This window comes from Prionailurus bengalensis, chromosome B2 (assembly GCF_016509475.1).
Source record: "Prionailurus bengalensis isolate Pbe53 chromosome B2, Fcat_Pben_1.1_paternal_pri, whole genome shotgun sequence".
Classification (NCBI taxonomy): Eukaryota; Metazoa; Chordata; class Mammalia; order Carnivora; family Felidae; genus Prionailurus; species Prionailurus bengalensis.
Window position 1 is genome coordinate 16,998,316 of NC_057349.1, and position 21,244 is coordinate 17,019,559.

General features: G+C 40.5%; 1 long non-coding RNA gene across 2 annotated transcripts; it reads right to left on the reverse strand.

The window, feature by feature from the left end:
- Nucleotides 1–990: 990 nt before the first annotated feature.
- Nucleotides 991–8,236, reverse strand: LOC122490595. 2 transcript variants are annotated; one of them, XR_006299162.1, is made up of 5 exons: nt 7,909–8,236; nt 6,999–7,094; nt 4,360–4,476; nt 1,244–1,354; nt 991–1,035 (listed from the first exon to the last, which is right to left on the reverse strand). It is a non-coding gene; the product is annotated as an uncharacterized LOC122490595 (long non-coding RNA). The 2 variants fall into 2 exon arrangements; XR_006299161.1 differs by having other exon boundaries at nt 1,244–1,432.
- Between the last annotated feature and the right edge of the window lie 13,008 nt (nt 8,237–21,244).

Genomic DNA, 21,244 nt, shown 5'->3' on the forward strand with positions numbered 1-21,244 from the left:
AAGTCGGGGTAGTCACTCCTCCTGAGAGCCTAGCCCTGGAGAGGGCATGGGGGAGGGTCTGCTGGGTACTGAGACTGTCCTGTTTCTTGATCTGAATTACAGTCACCTGGGCGTGGTCATTTTGTGACAATGTATGGAGCTATACACTTACCATGGGTGCCCTTTGTGTTTTTATGATGCACTTTTAAAAATTGTTTTTAATTTAGTTTTAACGTTTATTTAAACATTTTGAGGGAGAGACAGAGATAGAGCGCAAGTGAGGACGGGCAGAGAGAGGAAGGGACACACAGAATCCGAAGCAAGCTCCAGGCTCTGAGCTGTCAGCACAGAGCCCATTGTGGGGTTTGAACTCATGAGCCGCGAGATCATGACCTGAGCCGAAGTCGGACGCCTAACCGACTGAGCCACCTGGGTGCCCTTTTATGATAACACTTAAAAAAAAAAAAAAAGTTTATTTATTTATTTGGGTTTTTTAATTAAAAAAAATTTTTTTTTTAATTTTTAAAACTTACATCCAATTTAGTTAGCATAGAGGGCAACCATGATTTCAGGAGTAGATTCCTTAGTGCCCCTGACCCACTTAGCACATCCCCCCTCCCACAACCCCTCCGGTAACCCTCCCTTTGTTCTCCATATTTATGAGTCTCTTCTGTTTTGTCCCCCCCCCCCCCTGTTTTCTTATTATTTTTGTTTCCCTTCCCTTATGTTCATCTGTTTTGTCTCTTAAAGCCCTCATATGAGTGAAGCCATATGATTTTTGTCTTTCTCTGACGGATTAATTTCGCTTAGCATAATACCCTCCAGTTCCATCCATGTAGTTGCAAATGGCAAGATTTCATTCTTTTGGATTGCCGAGTAATACTCCATGGTATATATATACCACATCTTCTTGATCCATTCATCCACCGATGGACATTTGGGCTCTTTCCATACTTTGGCTATCGTCGATAGCGTTGCCGTAAACATGGGGGTGCATGTGTCCCTTCGAAACAGCACACCTGTATCCCGTGGATAAATGCCTAGTGAGAGTGCAGGCTGGGGAAGGGCAGAGACAGAGGGAGACAGAGAGTCACAAGCAGACTCCACGCTGTCAACGCAGAGCCCGACGTGGGGCTGGAACCCACCAACCGTGAGATCATGACCTAGGTGGAAATCAAGAGTCGGACGCTTAACCACCTGAGCCACCCAGGTGCCCCTCTTATGATGTACTTTAACCAGAGTTGACATTTACACTAAAACATACCAAAAATATGCTGCAAATGTTCTCCGTCCAGGTCATCAGAATAGCATTTGTGGCTTTGGATCGAAAAGGGCCTGGGTTCGGAGCCCAGGACGCTATTGCTGTTTTTGACTGCTGCAACATAAAAATGCGACACTCCGAGTGACCCGTCACTGTACTTTTTCTGAGAACATGAGCCGATTGCTTGTTTTCCTGGCACAGAAACATGCATAAAATGCAATGAATTCTCTAAAAAGTACTCCATGGCTCAGATAGCTCCAGGAAGAAACACCAGGGCCTCTGCCTACCAAGAGAGCCATTTTAAAGAATACTTACAGCCACCCTCAACCCAACTGCTACCAAACAGTTGAGCTGGAGGGGAAAAACCCACGCGCACTGCAAAACCCAAGAGCAGGAAGTCACAAAGCATGGGTAATGATATTTACTCAGAGCCGGATTCACATCCTACTTAACTCCACGGGAATTCTCAACAGTTGGTCTCGACAACTCCAGCAATTTTGAGGCTCATTAACCTATTTGCAGGTGCTCGGCTCTCTGAGCCGCCTGCGTTCAGAGAAAGAACATTCTCCAAATTCTCTGACGCAGCCTGCCATCTCAGTCCAGAGGTAATCATGACGTTTCTCAGGCCTCTTAGCCGGGAAATGAAAGCTCTGGGTGATTCTGAAGTGGCAAGTTTTAAAATGAGTAATCCCATCTAACGTTTCATGTGAACCCCCACGGTAATCGGAGAGGAACATGGGTAAATAGTCCTCTTGAATGATTGGGTAAGCCATCCTAGGCTTTACTGAAAGAATTAGGCTGTGCTAAAACCCCCAAATATCTAAACCGTTTAGGGCAGACGAAAGAGAATTGGAGCATTTCATCATGTCCTTCTTTATTTCTTAGGACACATGTCTGTGTTTTCCTGCTGAATCGCAAAGTGGGATCCCTGAGTTAAATTGTTCTGCCCAATCAGGCTAAGCCCTGGGGAGCCAGGCAACTCTTGTTCAGTGGATTCTATTATGGGTTGTCTTTGAGAATCACATTATTTCTAAAATGCAAGGGCTGCAAAATATTTTGCTGGGTCCGCTCCTTTTTGAGACATTTTAGGATTTGCAAATTTCTCTAAACCCCTTTTGCTACAAACAAAGCCTTGAGTTCACCCTTCATGGTGGGGTCTCTGCTGCACTATAACTTTGTTATAACAAAGTCTTTCCCAGGATTCACAGGAATGAACTCCCTGGGCAGAGGCCAACACCAGCCGGCCTTACACGAACGTCCATGCTGCCCAGGGAAGGGTTGGAGGCAGTCTCTTGAATATTAACAGCCATTCTGCTCTGTTTACAAGTCCGTCCTTTCTGAAAATCGCCTTACAAATAACCGTTCCCTCAAGATTATTTAAGAGCTAACTATTTTGATGTATTGAAATCTAGAGTTTGACCTGAAAATGTATGGGCAGAAGTTTAGAGTATCCAGGACAAATCATTGGGCCATATTTTTGTGGCCTGGTAGGGAGGGTGATCAACCATACTGTCTTTTCTTGTTGGGGGGAAAGAGGTATTCTCTTTCTTAGCTGAGCAAGACTGGGGCATAGGTCTGCTGATGTCTTTCTGGACATGCTGCCACCAGCTCCGATCCCGCCTTGTCGCACACTTACTGTGGCAACTTCTAGCGCTCTTCTGGAAGTTGGAGTAAATAACTGACAAATCTGGGCAGTCACAGGGTTACCGAGGTTAACTGCAGTAATACATATAAAGGTAGCATTGTATGCAGTCTTACAGACAATGCTCTGCTAAGATTCCTTGCTGGATTAACAGAAACGTTGAGAAGCTATTATGCCTTCATGTTGGTTTTCTTATTCGTGTAATACTGAGCCTACGTCCTATACAGCTTTTAATATATTTAGCAGCACTAATTAAAGCAAAGGAGATGGAAAAATGTTTATCGCACTAAGAGAGATAGCTTTTGTTTTGTTCTAGAGGACAGTCTGAAATAGATTGCATCCAGTTTGCATCTTATTGGGTGGAATTGGACGTTGATGGTGCGAACAGAGATTCCGTTAAGCAGGGTGAAGCTCAGGATCCATGCCAAGGCGAAAATGACCACGTATATAACAGGGCTGCCCCGCTTAGGAAGACAGAGAAATGATGTATGTGATATTGTAACTAAAGTTGCTACACCCAAGGAACAGAAGAACCGAGGCTACCCACCTAAGCACCCAAAGACGTGCGTGGCTGAAGGAATCAGCATTCCTGTCTACCAAACTCACTGCCTCCTATGTGGCGTAAATAGAACGTTTGAGTCTTTGGCTACTTGTAATGTAGACTAGTTATTTTCTGTCTATGGGACCCTCTGAGTATGTGGACCTATCTGAAGTAGGGGTACTCTGTTAGATAAAAAGTAAACTAATCATTGCGCTCAGATGAAATAACTTTGGCTTGAAGCTAAAGCAAAACCTCTCAGGCCATAAAAAATAAAGACTTACAGGGGGCCCCTGGGTGGCTCAGTCAGTTGAGCACCTCTTTGTTTTAGGTCAGGTCATGATCTCCTGGTTCATGAGATGGAGTCCTGCTTCAGGCTCTGTGCTGACAGCTGGGATTCTCTCTCTCTCTCTCTCTCTCTCTCTCCCTGCCCCTCCCCTGCTCGTGCTGTCTGTCTGTCTGTCTCTCTCAAAATAAATAAAATAAAACTTTAAGAAAACCACCTTAAAAAAAAAAAATAAAGACCTACAAATGGAATATAATCTGGCCCTGGTGACTTTCCATCGCTTTCTTCCATGTTCTCTCTGTCCCGGCAATCAGAGCACCCTTATGGGTCCTTTAACACCCTAAGCATGTCTTTCTCCAGGGTTCTAGTTGCCTCTGATGTTGCCCCTGCATGGATTTCCCCTGTAGCCCCCTTTACTTACCTGGCTCATTTTTTTTTACTTTCTTCAATGCTTTGCGCACATGTAACCTCCGTGAGGGCTACTCTGCCCACCTATTTTGAATTACAGAACCTCCTTCAGCATATTCCGCATCCCCTACTTCCCCATTGGTTGCTCTCACCTCTGTGATGTGCTCTTCATTTTTCCCCGGAGCACATCCCGTATTCTAAAGCAACATAAAACTTTGTCACTATGTCAGCTTTAAATTGTTTACCTATTCCCCACTCGAACTGAAGCTGTCAAAAAGCACAGATTTTGGTTTGTTTTGTCCACCGATGAGTCTGTAGGAACTGGTATGGTGCCCAACACAGAGCCGTTACTCAGTACATATCTGTTAAATGAATGAATGAATGAATGAACAAATGGGTGAATATTTTGGAGCATTGGTGAGGAGTGAGGAACATAGAAAACTGAGCAATGAAAAAGTGAGCTTATCACTGTCATTGTCTGAAAAAGGAAAACAATCTGGGCTCAGAAATGAACAGTATTTATATAATCAAAATAATGTAAATGCTGAATATTGATTAAATATTTTATTTGTTAAACTTAGTTATTTTGACAGAGAGAGAGAGAGAAAGAGAGAGAGAGAGAAAGCACAAGCAGGGGAGGGGCAGAGAGAGAGGGAGAGAGAGAATCCCAAGCAGACTCCCCGCTGGCAGCACAGAGCCTGACCCGGGGCTGGAACTCACGAACTGTGAGATCATGACCTGAGCCGAAATTGAGTTGGTTGCTTAAGTGACTAAGCCAAACAAGTCCCCCTTAACCATTTTATCTTACATTTTATCTTTTTTTTGGGAAAATGAGATAAGAGGAAAAGGTGAAGTTGACATAAGGGAGCTAATCCTGAACTACTGTAATAGAAAGGCAATAAATTATTCTAAGATTGATAAATGGAGAAATCTCAGAGAAAGCATGTTATTCAGCAATATGAATGTAAATACCAGAGATAACAATGAAAAAGTTCAAAGTATTGTCTCTTGGGGTTTGGGGAAGAGTGGTGTTCATTATAAAACGTATTACTATTTGAGTGTGTATATATTACCTTGATAAACACAAAATGTCATAAAAAAGGAAATATTTCCCATAAGCACCTTTTACAGAAAGTACTACATTTCTCTCCAAATTCTTTTAAACTGTTCTCCTTGAAGAACACTTTTAGATAATTATTCTTATTTATTTGATGAAATATAAAATGAGATATCATGAAGTATTAAAACGATTGGATTGGTAAAACTTACAAAATTATTCTAAGTCAATTTCAGAGAGACTGGTCAAATATTTTTAATGTGGGATGGATGTTTAGGTTTTTAAAATAATGTATTTATGGGGAAAAGTTTCAATTTGCTATTATTAGCAGAGATGCAGCTTAACATCCAAAGAAAGGAAAAGTAGATTAAAGAAAATCAAATACATCAGTTTGGAAAACACAAGGATCGCATTTTGGCTGAAAGTTACAATATCATTTAGGCCAATAAATTCCTCATATTAGGCATACCTCTATACCACATAAAAGAGCTTTATATACAACAAAACAAGCAATAACAATAATAAAATAAAAGTCACCACTCACAAATATATGCATAAACATAAATATGAAAATAATTCATATATATCGTACTAAAGAATGTGTATGTATATATATAGTACTAAAGAATATATATATACATATATATATACACACATACATATCTATGTATATAAATTCTTTTGTACATCGATTTCGAGCACAGAAGACTAATACTCAAATTCCCCATTCAGAAGATATCCACATGGACCATGAGAAGACCTTGAGAGAGTCATCCAGAATGTCTGATTACCTGCACACACAATTTGGATGTGCTCAGAATTATAAGCCATCTAACAAATAGCATATTACTATCAACTGAGTCATTTAAATGCTTACTGAGGCCATGAAAATGACCTCCAAAGAAACATTATATATTTACTTATTTATAGTCATCTCTAGGGACACCTGGGTGGCTCCGTTGGTTACGCTTCTGCTTTGGCTCACAATCTCACAGTTGTTGAGTTCGAGCCCTACATGGGGCTGTCTGCTGTCAGCACAAAACCCAGTTTGGATCCTCTGTCTTCCTCTCTCTCTGCACCTCCCCTGCTCTTTCTCTCTCTCTCTCTCTCTCTCAAAAATAAATAGTCATCTCTATATGTGTGTGTTGAGATAGTTTGATTTCTTTCTAAATATTAGGCTAAACACATATGTATGTGTATATATAGACACACAGGTATAGATACGTGAGCATGATTATAGAAATATTAGGATACACACACATGCATATAATACCTAAGTATATTACTTTTAGTTGTTATCTAAGTAGTAGATTGGCATGAGATGTGACAGCTTGTAATTCAATCAGCCTGTGAGCATAATTTATGTACATAGATGTACATAACAGAGAATACAAATTATTTAAGATAATAAATTATTTATGATGATTTCAATAGGTAGTTACAGGTTATTTTGGTATAAAATTAACATTTTTAGTTTTTAGCTTAAAAGGTATGGTGAGGTCTTTCAATTGTAGCCATGTGCTTATTCCTAGCAGAGCAACTATTGCCTAGTATTGCAACTGATGTTTTCTCAGTGCCTGACTCATAAAAGGAAGGGAAGAAGGAGAAAATGAAGGCTATGAGGGAGTGAGGGCAAAGAAAGGAAGGAAGGAAGGAATGAAGGAAGGAAAGGAGGGAGGGAGGATGGAAGGAAAGGAGGGAGGGAGGAAGAAAGGGCAAGGAAGAAAAAGAAGAAAAAAATCAGGACGATATTCAGAATGAAGATTTTGGGCATCTTATTGAACGAGATGAGAGTCACACAGCTAATAGGAAACAGAAAATTATTACCTAAGTCTGTTGTTTTTGAGTAGCATACTGTCAGGTCGTTAGTAGAAAACCCAAGTGAGGCACACATTTTCTTCTTCTGGAGACTTACAAGCTGACCTTTGCATCAAACAGAAAGTACGTAGAGAATCAAATTAGAATGATTCAGGGAAGGCTACTGCAACAATGTCTAAAAGGACTATATAAGTCCTAGAGGGACAGTCGAAAACCTGACTTCAATTTTTTTTCATCTTTATTTATTTTTGAGAGAGACGGAGACAGAGTGCAAGTGGGGGAGGAACAGAGAGAGCGGGAGACACAGAATCCAAAGCAGGTTCCAGGCTCCGAGCTGTCAGCACAGAGCCCGACACGGGACTTGAACTCAGGAACCGTGAGATCATGACCTGAGCCGAAGTTGGACGCTTAACTGACTGGGCCACCCAGGCGCCCCAAGCCTGACTTCAGTTTAATGGGGCACAAATTGACGAGCACTGTGGCATCAGGCAGACAAATCTGGCATAGAAGGAACATCATACAGTGAAGAGGGATTGCTGAGTCCCTTGTCAAGTTCTTAGGTGCGTCCTAGTGTGAGTGCTCCTATTTAACGTTGCTGAGTTATTTAAACTCAGGATAAACCAGGAGTGACCCATTCTGGGACTTCACATGTCCAACTTGCATTTACTCTAAACAGATGAGTGAGAGAGTCCACCAGTCTTTCAGGAGTTGGGGAGGCATATCCTGGAGCCTGAAGGCCAGTGTGGCAGCGATAAAGGACCCAGCCCAAGTCTCTGGCATACAAGGAGTCAGGAACCTGGAAGAACATCCATGTGAGAGCAGAGCAAAGTGACAGTGACTCCAAGGTGAGCAACCAAAGCCTCCAGGTATCTCCATGTATCTTCCCATGGCCTTGATGGTGCCTAAGAAGGACCCTTACCGTGATGGCAAAGCGGACCGACCACTTGGCCAAGCATTGAGGGGTGAGAACACCAGGAAGAAGCTCTTCTGAAAACTGGACGGTCGCTATCATCTTCCAAAGTGAAGAGGGGGGAGCTGCGGAATCAAGGGGACGTGACGCTGCTTTTTAAGGGTTGTCAATTTCTTTCAGTCTGTTTTTCCACCCACGATGAGTAGGAATGTAGACCCATCTATAGTTGTAGAGAAGCTGAACCAGATGCCCCAGGCTTAAAATACCAAGGCTTCATGACCGTTTGCTTGCTTTGCACTTGGCCCAGCAAGCTGGCTTCTGGGAACTGGACCATGCAGTTCTCCCTCCTATTAATAGAAGATCCTCTTTCTGTGGTATGCCTTAGACTCTTTAAGATGTACGAAGGTACCCCGTTAGATAGAGTACAGGCCAAACCCCACCGCAGCGAAGTCTCAGAGAATGTCCTAGAATTTGGTTGCATCAAATATTTCTTGAAAGAAGAGGGCCATCAACTGAAGATCAAGAATCTTATGATGATGTGATGATGACATCTATTGTAATGCGATTTGTCCTGTGTGAATATTGGTGATTAGGCAGAGAAAATCTTAAAGATGATTTTTTTTTTTTTTTATGCAGTCATGTATTGAGCCGGGCTAAATTTAGCTTTATACTTCCTGCATCTGGGACTGGCACTTTGGCTTTGGGTCGGATTTTCTTCCCAGTTTCTTGGGCACTGGCTCCATGCTGTAGTGTTTTGGGTTGCAAATATTGCAAGGGAAGGCTTTAACACAAACAGAATATCTCACCGATTAAATGTCAGAATGCGGTTTGCTTGCTGAAATTCAGTGAGAGGAGCCAGAGGCCTGGGCTCCAAGCCCAGCTCTTCCATTGACATTCAAGGTGACCTTGGGGGGCGGGGGGGGGGGGGGGATGATTTAACTGTTTCCTGCCCCGTGGCTGTGACACCGGGGGTGTGGGAGGGCATTGCAGACACAACCCTGGGGTTGGTAAGTTCTTTGCGGATTTTTGACAAGTGACTGCATGGGCTCTTCTCCCTTGTCTCTGTCTGTTAGTCTGTATGCGCACGTGAGGCCCTCTGGGAAAAGTGTTCACAGGGGGTGCCAGATATTAGGCAGTTCTGGGATTAATGATGTCATTAGTGACAGGATAAACATCTCTGAGAAGGAAAAGCAACGTGTGAATGTATACAATGCTTTTTCTTGTAAATATCATTTTCAACCAATGTGCGAGAAAACCTGTTTTTCCTGTAAAATGAGGCAAACAAACCGACCCATGGCATGTAAGAAACACCATTTGTCCATCTCCTGGGGTATCATATGGTGAACTGAGGAAGAACTTGGACTCGAGTCAGACTCCCTGCATACCTTTACTTTGGCAATTTACTTAGCTTCTCTGTGCCTTGGTTTTCTCTCTGGTAAAGCTGTACCCACAGCATGGGCCTGCTGTGAGGACAATTTATTTCATACACCTAAAGCTCATATGTTCCATCCCATGCTTGGAACCACGCTTGGGTCTTAGTAAGCACTTGGTAAATGCCAGCCCTTATTGTTGTCATTCCTGTTGTCATTCCTCTATCTGGCCCTAGGACAGAGCACATGTGCTTAAATTCAGAAAACTCAATTCAGAACATTTGAATTGGTGTCCAAGGTGGACGGAGCAAGAAACTCCGTGACAAAAGGAAAGGTGTTGCTTTGAGTCAGGAGAGGGTTCGAAGAGGCAATGGATCTTGGTCAGTCGGTGGAGCGGGAATCAATCCCGGGCTAGATGCCCTCCAAGAGTTGCACGGACCCTGTCAAATAGCTCACGATATTACCTAGTTCTGTTCGCAACGCAGTGAGTGTCTCCCGCTGTGCTGAACGCAGGAGACCCCAGCTGGGACCAGGAGCAAAGGTTTAATTCAGACCAGGGCTGAAGTCCGACCAGGCAGGGGCTCTGGGTGCTGTGTGCCAGACCCACGAGCCCCCAGATGCCCCGGCAGCTGGCCAGCCCATCGCCCGATGCCTGCCACACTCCAATGAGATCAGGAACATGTGCAGTGACTTTCTCCCTCAAAGGAGCTTCCCTGACAGGCTGGGTCAGATCCGATGCTCAGAACCGCTGCCTCTGGATCCATCCACAGCCCCAAGTATCCCACTGCTCGACATCTTTGTTCTGTGAGTGCGTCTGAATGTTGTGGGAAATCTGGGGTTGCATCCTGCTGTCGACAGAGACGGACGCTGCTTCAGAGCTCAGGGGTAGTTTAAGTGGTGGGATCACTGGGGGGTTGGGGAGAGAAGAGACAAATTAACGAACTTGTCAAATTGTTTTATTCTTGCACAACTAGGCAGTTTCCCATGGTTGCCCAGTATCCATTTTTTTTTTTTTTTTTTTTGCTTCTCTTCCTGTTCCAATTTGCGGTTCTGGAAGCACTCAGGAATTAGCCAAGTCTTTACAACAGTGGCACTTGGTGACTAAGAGACTTTTTGCTATGTTAAACAATACAATCCATATTATTTTTAGTTTATGTAGAGCTCTAGAGGTAGCCCAGGTGTTATCAATTCTTTACGTTGACAACTAGATGGATGTCGAAAGCTACGATTGTGAGCAGTTTTCATAAAAACATTTAATAAATCTGAAATGTCAGTTTTAAGTAGTTTTATTTAACAATTTGATATTGATTAATGGTGATTTCTATTTAACTTTTATTATACTGTTTTTTCTTTTATAACTCATAACTTCTATTCTTCTTTTAAATTTTGATAGATGATCTAGAATCATTTAGAAGAAAAATAACTTAAAATGCGGGAAAATAAATTTTCAACTGAAACATTTATTTCAATTTGCGTTCATATAAAAATATATTGATACTTTGCATACATGGCACACAATTACATTTTTAATCCTTTGGCTTATTCCTGGATGTAGAATAAATTATATAAAATTTTTGTTATAACAACATTATAAGTGTCTTCGCTGAGATGAAGGCAAGAGAAAGAAAGCATATAGGATACATGTGTAATAATGCATGAAATATGCATGTTTTCTTTTTAATTTTTTAATGTTTATTTATTTTTGAGAGGGAGAGTGAAGGTGGCGGGGGGGGGGGGGGGGCAGGGGAGAGAGGGAGACACAGAATCTGAAGCAGGCTCCAGGCTCTGAGCTGTCAGCACAGAGCCCGACCCAGGCCTTGAACTCACAACTGCAAGATCATAATCTGAGCCAAAGTCTCACATTCAACTGACTGAGCCACCCAGGTGCCCCTGAAATATGTATGTTTTTATGGCTCATCCAAGCATTACCAGCCTATCTATAGCATACCAAGACAGTCATGAAAACCTGTATTTCATTTTCTTTGATATTTCTTTTGATATTTTAGGTAAACATTTTTAGACATCTAAGACCCATAGTTTTGCACGTCGTCTTTTATTTTGTCATTGTGACTGTACATTTGTTAAGGTATGAAGTTAGTGCAGTTGATTCTTATTACTTATGATAGTCTTATTCTATAAAGTCCACTGGGTCACTGAATTAGCAAATACCGAATTAGTGCCCTTGGGGAAAGATATGGTTAGGGTCCTGCGATCCTCTGCTCACACTTTCGTCAACCTACCAATATACAGTCTTGTTTTCCTTGTGTTTCTGTTGAAGGACACCTTGTTTAATGTACATTGTTGATTCATTAACATTGAACTTCCGGCCCACAGTACTACCACTCGGGCCTGAAAGACGTTCATCGAGGCTCATGTGTAAAGACACGTCACATCCTTCTTGAACTTAGGAGCCCTAGACAACACTTCATCGCTATGCTTGGGAGCCATTTTAAACAGGGAAATCACCAGCAAAAGGCACACACATGTGAAAAACATGACGCTAATTAGACAGCCAAAAGGACACTCGTCTACAGTATGAGGTGAAACAAAATGGCGGAGCATCACCCTGTTCAGTCTCAGCAGGGAACATGCACGTCAGGCAACTCAAACTTTCTGCCTCTCTGTGCACGTCCACAAATACCTGTGAAAGCACCGAGAACATTGGTTTGGGGCTACAAACAAATGCTAGTGGGCAAACTGGCAAATACAGAGTGTGCAAATAATGATGATTGGATGCACACATTTTATGTAATAGTTTTCCAGCTTCACTGATAATTTTAAATATTTAGTCATATCGTATCCAAACTTCTCTTTGGGTCATGGTCCCAGGGTCGTGGGATTGAGCTCCGTGTGGGGTTCCGCACTGAGTGTAGAACTTGCTTAAGATTCTTTCTCTCTCTCTCCTTCTGCCCCTCCCCCACTTGCACCTCTTTATCTCTCTCTAAAAATAAAAAAAATTAAAAAGCCTTCTGTTTGTACTCTTTAGCCCCATTAATTTAAAAATGGGACTGAATTCACAGAAAGTTTCTAGATAAGGGAGTTATATAAAGAAAGAGAAGGGGGAGAAAGTGTTCATTGTGTGGGAGGGTACCTCCTGAGGAAATCCTGGCAAATCCCTTTATGTGTTACTACCATATCATAACAAATGGCTAAATATCAGGATTAGGCAACTGGAAATACAACATTCGTTGCTGAAGTTACACATTTTGGTCTGTTTGAGAAATTTAAAGAAATATCGTAAAAGAGATCATTCATTTTGGAATAAAACTTTTAAAAAGAGATTAATTTAAATGCTAATGAAAATCCACTGCAACCAATGCTCTAACAGAAAAAGTTTAACAAGAACCAAAAATTCACTTGGCTGTTTTGCTGACTCCATCATCAATTTCAGCACTAAATGAATGCGTCTCTTGACACCGGTAAAATAAGTGAGTGTTTTGTACTCAGAGCAGAGAGACATATATTAGTTGCTGCATTTCAGACAATTGTGAAGAGTTTTGTGGCAGTGGGTGAGAGAAAATAATTCTGGGTGCATGGAATGGACACAGGAGATTAGGCAAAGATAACAAGAACCAGGCAACTGTTTAGGAATGGCCTCCAAAGCTGGCCCCAGAGAACCCCAATTTCTCAGATGATAGCGGTGAAGAAAGGGAGTTATAAATCAGCTAGCTGTTTAGAGGCTAGAGAATGTCATAACCATGGTAACCATGGTAACCATGGATGAGCGTGTGTGTGTGTGTGTGTGTGTGTGTGTGTGTTTGAGACAGAGAAAGAGAGAGAGAGAGAGAGACTGTAGATGGATCGAGAGACCGATAGAAGGTCTGCACAGGTTGATGACCGGACAGACATCATTTAAGAAAAAAGTCATCTCTAGTCTCATTTGTCTATTTATGCTTTGTCGCCGTACCTTCTGTGTCGTATCCAAGAAAGCTTCTGCACATCAAAGGAAAGAGTCAACAGAGTGAAAAGGCAGCTTACAAAATAGGAGAAAATATTTGCAAATCTCCAAATATCTGATAGTTAATATCTCCAACATATGAAGAACTCATACCACACAACCACAACAAAACAATCTGGTTAAAAAATGGACAAAGAACTTGAAAAGACATTTTTCCAAAGAAGATAGTCAAATGATCAACAAGCAATATAAAGATGTTCAGCATCACTAATCATTAAAGAGATGCAAATCTAAACCACAATGGTATATCACCTCACACTCATCAGGAAGGCTTTATCAAACAAACAAACAAACAAACAGGCAAACAAACAAAACATGACAAGTGTGGTTCTGGATACGGAGACATTGGAATCCTTGTGCACTGTTGGTGGGAATGCAAAATGGTGCAGGCACTGTGGAAAACAGAATGGAAGTTGTTCAAAAACTTAAATATAGAATTCCCATATGACCCAGCAATGTCACTTCTGGGTGTATATCTAATAATTGAAAGCAAGATCTTGAAGAGACGATCACATGCCTATTTCCAGTGCAGCATTATTCACAATAGTCAAGAGACAGAAATGACTTGAATATCCATTGGTGGAGAAATGGGTAAATAAAATGTGATATGTACATACAAGGGGACACTAGTCAGCCTTAAAAAAGAAGAAAATCCTGACACATGCTACAACATGGATGAAGCTTGACTACATCATGCTTAAGTGAAATAATCCGGTCACAGAAACACAAACACTGTCTGATTCCATTTATATGAGATTATCTAAAATAGTCAAGCTCGTGGACGTGGACACTAGAATCGTGGTTGCCAGGTTTGGAGGGGGAGGGAAAAACGGAGCGTTGTTCAATAGAGTTTCTATTTTTTGAGATGTAAAAGTTCTGGGCATCTTTGCACAACAAGGTGGATATACTTAACACTATACGCTACACTTAAAAATGGTTACGATGGAGAATTTTATATTATTTGAGGGTTACCACGAATAAAAAGAAAAGAACTACAGAGGAAAAGAAAAGACAGTCATCTGTAAAAGACTGGTTAGTATTGGTCCACTTTTCATCCTAGTCTTCATGAAATGAAATTTATCCGCGGAGATCTTCACCCTTAAAAATATTACCCTTGGGAAAGGAAGGAAGAAACGGTTTCAGTCAATATAATCAAGAGCCGAGTTGTGGTTGACGATAGATGATCACACATAAACCGCCTAAAAAGATCAGTTAGAAGGATACTTGTAATAGGGATTTAGTCATATATAATTGATTGAAATATATCTGGTTTTCAAGATCTACACCATCCTAATCTATAACAGTTCCAACTTTTCTTTGTGTTTTTTTCCCTTCATTTTTTGGTGTAATGTTCACGGAGTTTCCTAATACTAACTTATTCTTCATAATGACCCCAAAACAATGCCAGTTTATTTAAAAGGAATTTAAAATTGCCCTACAATATCGCAGTCTGCAATGGCTTACTACCAACACAATACCGTGTTCTTCAGAGAAAACCTCCAAGTACTTATTTAGGTCTCTGTTATCTGGAAAACACTGAAACAAAACCAATAATTAGAATTCTTGCCTGTACTTAAAACAGTGACATTAAGATCATCTAAAGTAACTCTCATACTTGGAATACGTTTCATGAAGCTAATTTTGATGTGATAAGAAAATGCAATCCTAATGACAGAATCAGGAGACTCTCATTTGACTGGCTATTTGTAAGAATCTAATGTTTCAAGAGGGTCAATGTTAGTTCTCTTCATTATTTGTCCTCATCCTTGGTGGTGTTAGCAATCTATTGCTGCATATCAAATTACCACAAATTTAGCTACTTGAAAATAACACTTATTATCTCAGTTTCTATGGGTCAGGAAGTCCTGGTTCATAGCTTAGCTGAGTTCTCTGCTTCAGGTTTCTTAGAGGGCTGCAGTCAAGGGGTCACCTCAGACTGTTGCATTCCCAAGGCTTGACTATGGGATGATTTGCTTTCAAGATCATTCACATGATTGTTGGAAGGATTCAGTTCCTGGCTAGCTTTTAGCTGGAGGTGTCCTCAGTTTTTGGCATCAGAGCATCTCACATGGGCACTGGATTGATCAGAGCAAGCAAGAAGACCCTGAAAGAAGAAGTCAGTGAGATGGAAGTCATAGTCTTTTATAAACTAATCTCAGAAGTGTATTCTATCACTCTTTTCTGCATTCTGTTCATTAAAAGCAAGTCACTAGGTCCAACCCTTCAAATAGAGGAGATTACAGAGCATGAGGACCATGGGGAGCCATTTTATTTACTTAATTTATTTTAAGCTTATTTGTTTATTTGGAGAGAGCAAGTGGGGAGGGGAAGAGAGAGAGGGAGAGAGAATCCCAAGCAGACTCAGTGCTGTCAGCGAGGAGCCCAATGTGGGGCTCGATCCCATGAACTGTGAGCCGAAATCAAGGGGCAGACACTTAATCGACTGAGCCACCCAGGTGCCTGGGAGCCATTTTAAAGACTACAAGCTTCTACACAGGTATATTTCATTTGAATCCCAAAGGCAAATAAAGAGATTTGTTGATAGGTTGGTGGAGAAGTAGGAATATAATCAAAGATAAATCCATAGAAATGGGCTACAGACCCAACAAATGCCGAGAGAGAAGAGCTTGAGGAGTTACTGGAATTCTGACCACCGAACAGATAAGGTTCCACAGAGGAGCTTTGGGGCCTGGAGAAGAGACATTTTTTGGGAGGGCTATATTAAATACCAGAATGATATCATACAGAAGAGGAATTATGTTTCCTGGTTCCAGAAAATAAAAGCAGGACCAACGGGTAGGAGTAACTGAGACAAATTTCTGCTCAACTTTAGGAAGTACTTTCCAGCCAATGGAGATGTTGACCAGTGGATGGGCACGATAATGGCAAAGTGTCCCACTGCAATGGAACTGTTCAGGGTCGCTCTGGAAAGGGATGGGTACAGGTGAAATTGGGAACCCTATTCCTACCTCCAGTCCCTCTGCCTTTCAGCTTCCCTGCTATGGGAGGTGCCCACACAAAAGAAGACAGCCAGATAAAATGAGAGATTAATTTGTTAGTGGCTGAGCAAGGACCCCACCATACCCAAGGGTTTGCTCTGACAAGTCATCTTAAGCATGAAACGTACATCAAGTGTCAGCCGTCCCCTTCCTCATCTTCCCCGCAGACAGATGGTTAGGACTGCAGGGCCGGCACAGTGCATTTCATTAACCAGCTCCATGAAGATCAGAGTTGAGAGCACTTCTCTGGAGGTCAGAACCTGTGAGTCTACAAATCAAAATGAGGGAGATATGGATCTACCTAGTCTTAACCATTGCTGTTTAATATTCTGGTGTGTGGATGCTTAATCAATCCACTATTGGTGAAGGTGTTTTTAAAATATTGAGATGAAATAAAGTAATATTTGCATGTAGAAAAAAAATTGTATTGTAGAAGGGATCCAAGAAGAAAACCCAGGTCTTTCCTAGAATGTATTTATTGATCCTATTAGGTAATTATGTAATATGTAATTACACAAAGGTGTACTTGGAGTCATAACCGTCCTAGCCCTGTATCTTTTACCCTCCCTCCTGACTCTATAGGGAGCTCTATCTCTTTATTGTGGTAAATTTTCAGAACATAAAATTTACCATCTTAACCATTCTAAGCATACAGCTCAGTGACGTTAAGTGCTTTCAGGTTGTTGTAAAACCAAAATCAACATCCGTCTCTAGAACTTTTTCATCATCCCCCAAATGAAATTCTGAACGCATTAGATAATCAACCTCCATTGTTCTGTCTCTCACAGTCCTAGCAATCTCTATTCTGCTTTCTACCTCTATGAATTTGATGACTCAAGGAACCTCATATAAGTGGAATCCTTTGTGTCTGGCTTATTTCACTTGGCGTAGTGTTTTTATTTATCCGTGTTTGAGCAGGTGTCAGAATTTCATTTATTTTTAAGACTGAGTAATATTCCATGGTATGTGTATACTCACATTTTGTTTGTCCATTTATCCATCAATGGACATTTGAATTGTTTCCACCTTCTGGCTACTGTGAGAAAAGTCGATATTAACCTTTGTGTACAAATACCTGTTCATGGGGCACCTGGCTGGCTCAGTGAGGAGAATGTGTGACTCTTGATCTTGGGGTCGTGAGTCTGAGCCCCACACTGAGCATAGAGATTACTTAAAAAACTAAATTTAAAAAATAGTCAAATATATGTTTAAGTTCTTGCTTTTAATCTTTTCGATATATACCCAGAAGTGGAATTGTTAGATCATATGGCAATTCTAAATTTTTGAGGAATATGGGTAGCCACTTTTATTATTCTTTTTTATGCTTCTAGTAATTCTTTATGCAGGTAGAGCAAAAACAAAAATGTGTAGTCATCTCCCCCTTTCTCACACAAAAGATAGAATATTGGATTGATATACTACTCATAGTTTCTGAAGACATATCCGTATCAGTACCCAGAGAGCTTCCTTGTTCTTTTTTTCTATTTTTCTCTTTTGTTAACTGCATAATATTCCACCCAGTGGCTCTTCTATAGTTTATTTAACCCGTGCTTCACTGAATGACATTGTTTTGCCCTTTGGCTATAAAAGAAATGTCTCAATAAAACATCTTGTAAGTATGTAAATATTTAAATATGAGGTGTCTGCATAGGGTAGATACCTGGAATTTGATTACTGGATCAAAGAGGAAGTGTATTTTTAATTTTGGCAGATATCGTCAAATCACTCTCGTAGGGGATGTGCAAATTTATGTTCCTCACTGGCACAGAATACATTTCTACTGTTTCCCATATTGTTCATGGATTTTGGATTTTTGCTAATCCGCTAGATGAAACCTGGTAACGCAGCATAGTTTTAACTTGCAATTCTCTCATTACTGGTGAGGCCAAACAATGTTTCATGTTTAAAGGCTATCTGTTTTTTATTTTCCTTGTGAATTTCCTGTTAATATCCTCTGCCCATTTTTCTGCTTTTTACTGTCCATTTTCTTGCTACCAGCTAGGAACTCCTTATACACTTGGGAGATTAACTGTTTGTTCTGTGAAATGAGTTAGAAATATTTGTCCCAGTTTTAGTTTATCCTGTGACTTTGCTTGTGATATTTTGCCCTGAAAAAAGTACTGATTTTTATATAGTTAGAATTATGTATCTTTTGTGTGTATGTGTGTGTGTGTGTGTGTGTGTGTGTGTGTACCTGGATTTTGAGTCATAGTTGGTTCGGAAGAGTTTCTGAATTCCAGCTTTATAACAAATATTGTCTGTGTTTTCTTTTAGTACTTTAATTGCTACTTTTTACTTTTTTAAAACATTTTACTCCTTGGTCTTTTGGGAGTTCTCTGTAATGCAGTGAGTCATATGGATTCTTGTTTACCTCATTCCAGATGGCTACTTGTTGTCCCTAAAATATCTGTTAAAAAGTCTTCTTCTACTCCAGAGGGTGCTTGGCTGGCTCAGGTGGTAGAACATATGACTCTCAACATCAGGGTCATGAGTTCAAGCCCCATGTTGGACATGAAGCCTACTCAAAAAAAAAAAAAAAAAAAAAGAAGAAGAAAGAAAGACATTCTTCTTTTACCCCATTCTTTTGAGATACTATCTTTACTATGTACTAATTTTAGGATATTTTTTTGACTATGTATGGGTTTCTATTCATTTTGTCTGTCTGTATTCATGCCACACCACCACACTATTTTAATTATCGAAGTTTTATAGTGTATTTCAATACTTAGCATGAATAACTGATCCTTTTTATTGGAGTTTTTCTGGATAGCGGGTACTTTGATTTGGATCCCGTTACATTTGTAAATTAACTTTGGTGGAACTGACATCTTCATGGTACTGTTTTCATGACATTGAGTCTGTCCATTCGTTTGTTTTTACTTTTGTTATTTTTTACTTAAAAACTTTTTAATGTTTATTTATTTTTGAAAGAGAGGGAGAGAGACAGACAGACAGACAGAGTGTGAGTGGGGAAGGGGCAGAGGGAGAGGGAGACACAGAATCTGAAACAGTCTCCAGGCTCAGAGCTGTCAGCACAGAGTCCCACGTGGGGCTTGAACTCATGAACCGTGAGATCATGACCTGAGTGGAAGTCAGACACTTAACCAGCTTAGCCACCCAGGTGCTTCTGTTTGTTTTTACTTTTGTATCCATCAGGAATAACTTAGGATTGTTCTCATAAATGTAATACATATTCCTCATTAAGTTTTTTCTTGGTAATTTATCTTCTGCAATTTTCATAAATACTGCTTTTTTATGCTTTATTATGACCTTTGATTTCGGATATATTCTACTAATTATTGAACTAATTTATTGTTTGCAACAGTTTTTCAGAAGATTCTCTGGAGTTTTACAATTACGTAAACATTATGTCTACAGATAATGACAGTTTTTTCTACCTCCTTTCCAATTCTTACCTCTAATTGTCTTATGAAATTGCATTGCTTAATAGCTTCAAATATTAAGAGTAATAGTGATAATGGGGATCTGTATCCTGTAGTTCTGTACTTCTTGAATTGTCTATTTTAGACAGTATCTATCTGGGGCGCCTGGGTGGCGCAGTCGGTTAAGCGTCCGACTTCAGCCAGGTCACGATCTCGCAGTCTGTGAGTTCGAGCCCCGCATCGGGCTCTGGGCTGATGGCTCAGAGCCTGGAGCCTGTTTCTGATTCTGTGTCTCCCTCTCTCTCTGCCCTTCCCCCGTTCATGCTTTGTCTCTCTCTGTCCCAAAAATAAATAAACGTTGAAAAAAAAAAAATTTAGACAGTATCTATTTGATTTCTTTTTTTTTAAACTTCTTTTTTTTTTAAGTTTATTTATTTATTTTGTGAGAGAGAGGGTGAGCACAGGAAGGGCAGAGAGAGAGAGAGGGAGAGTGAGAATCCCAAGCAGGCTCTGAACCATCAGTGTAGAGGCTGATGTGGGGCTAGAACTCATGAACCATAAAATCATGACCTGAGCCAAAACCAAGTCAGACACCTAAACATCTGAGCCACCCAGGCACACCAAGATGGTATCTACTGATTTCTATTACAGAACATTTAAGACTTTTGCTAAAATATACTATCTTGCTTACCTGCACCATTTCATGACTATCTTTTGATTGGCCATATAATCTTTTATTTTCGAAGTTCGTAACATTTAAATTCAATTAGTAATCTTTAATTAAGACTTACATGCTTTGTTCTTAGAGATTTGTGCTATTTTTTAAAGTTTATTTATTTATTTATTTTGAGAGAGACAGAGAGAGTGCATGGGAGGGGCAGAGATAGAGGGAGAGAGGGAGAGAGCTGTCAGTGCAGAGTCTGATGTGGGGCTTGAACTCACAAGCTGTGAGATCATGACCTGAGCCAAAATCAAGAGTGGGATGCTTAACTGACTGAGCCACCCAGGTGCCCCTAGGCATTTATTCTAAAAGAGTATTTAACTATCATGAGTATAGAAAAGGTATTCATAAAGGGATCCACAAAAGAGTAACATGATCCTTTGCCACTAACCTTTGGTGCTCCAAAGAGAATGTCCAATTGACATATATTTGATTCTTCAACATTTTTTTTTCAGTCTTGTTCACCTCTTCTAAGTCACACTTCATCGTTATTCTTTATTATGTCTTGTGTTATTCTATTTTGAAAATCCCTTTATTTCTGGAGCAACCCTCAGATAATATTTTCATGTAAGTTGTTGAGTAGTGTACTTTTTGCATCATTGAAAATCAGGAAATGTTTTTATTTTATCTTGTGCTTTACTGATTATTTGGCTGGGTATAAAATTCAAGAACCAAGGTCAGTTTCCAGCAGAATAAAGATTTACCTCACTGGAGTCTACTGTTGCTAATGGAAAGTCTGAAACCTATTTGCTTTTCATCCCTTGGCACATGGTCAGTTTTCTTCCTCTCTTGAGAAGATGTTAGAATTTTCTACTTATTCTTTGGGATGCTGACATTTCATCAATTTGGGTCCAAGAATGGGTTTTTGTTTCTGTTTCTTCCATCGATCTGCTTTACCCTCAGCAGATATTTTC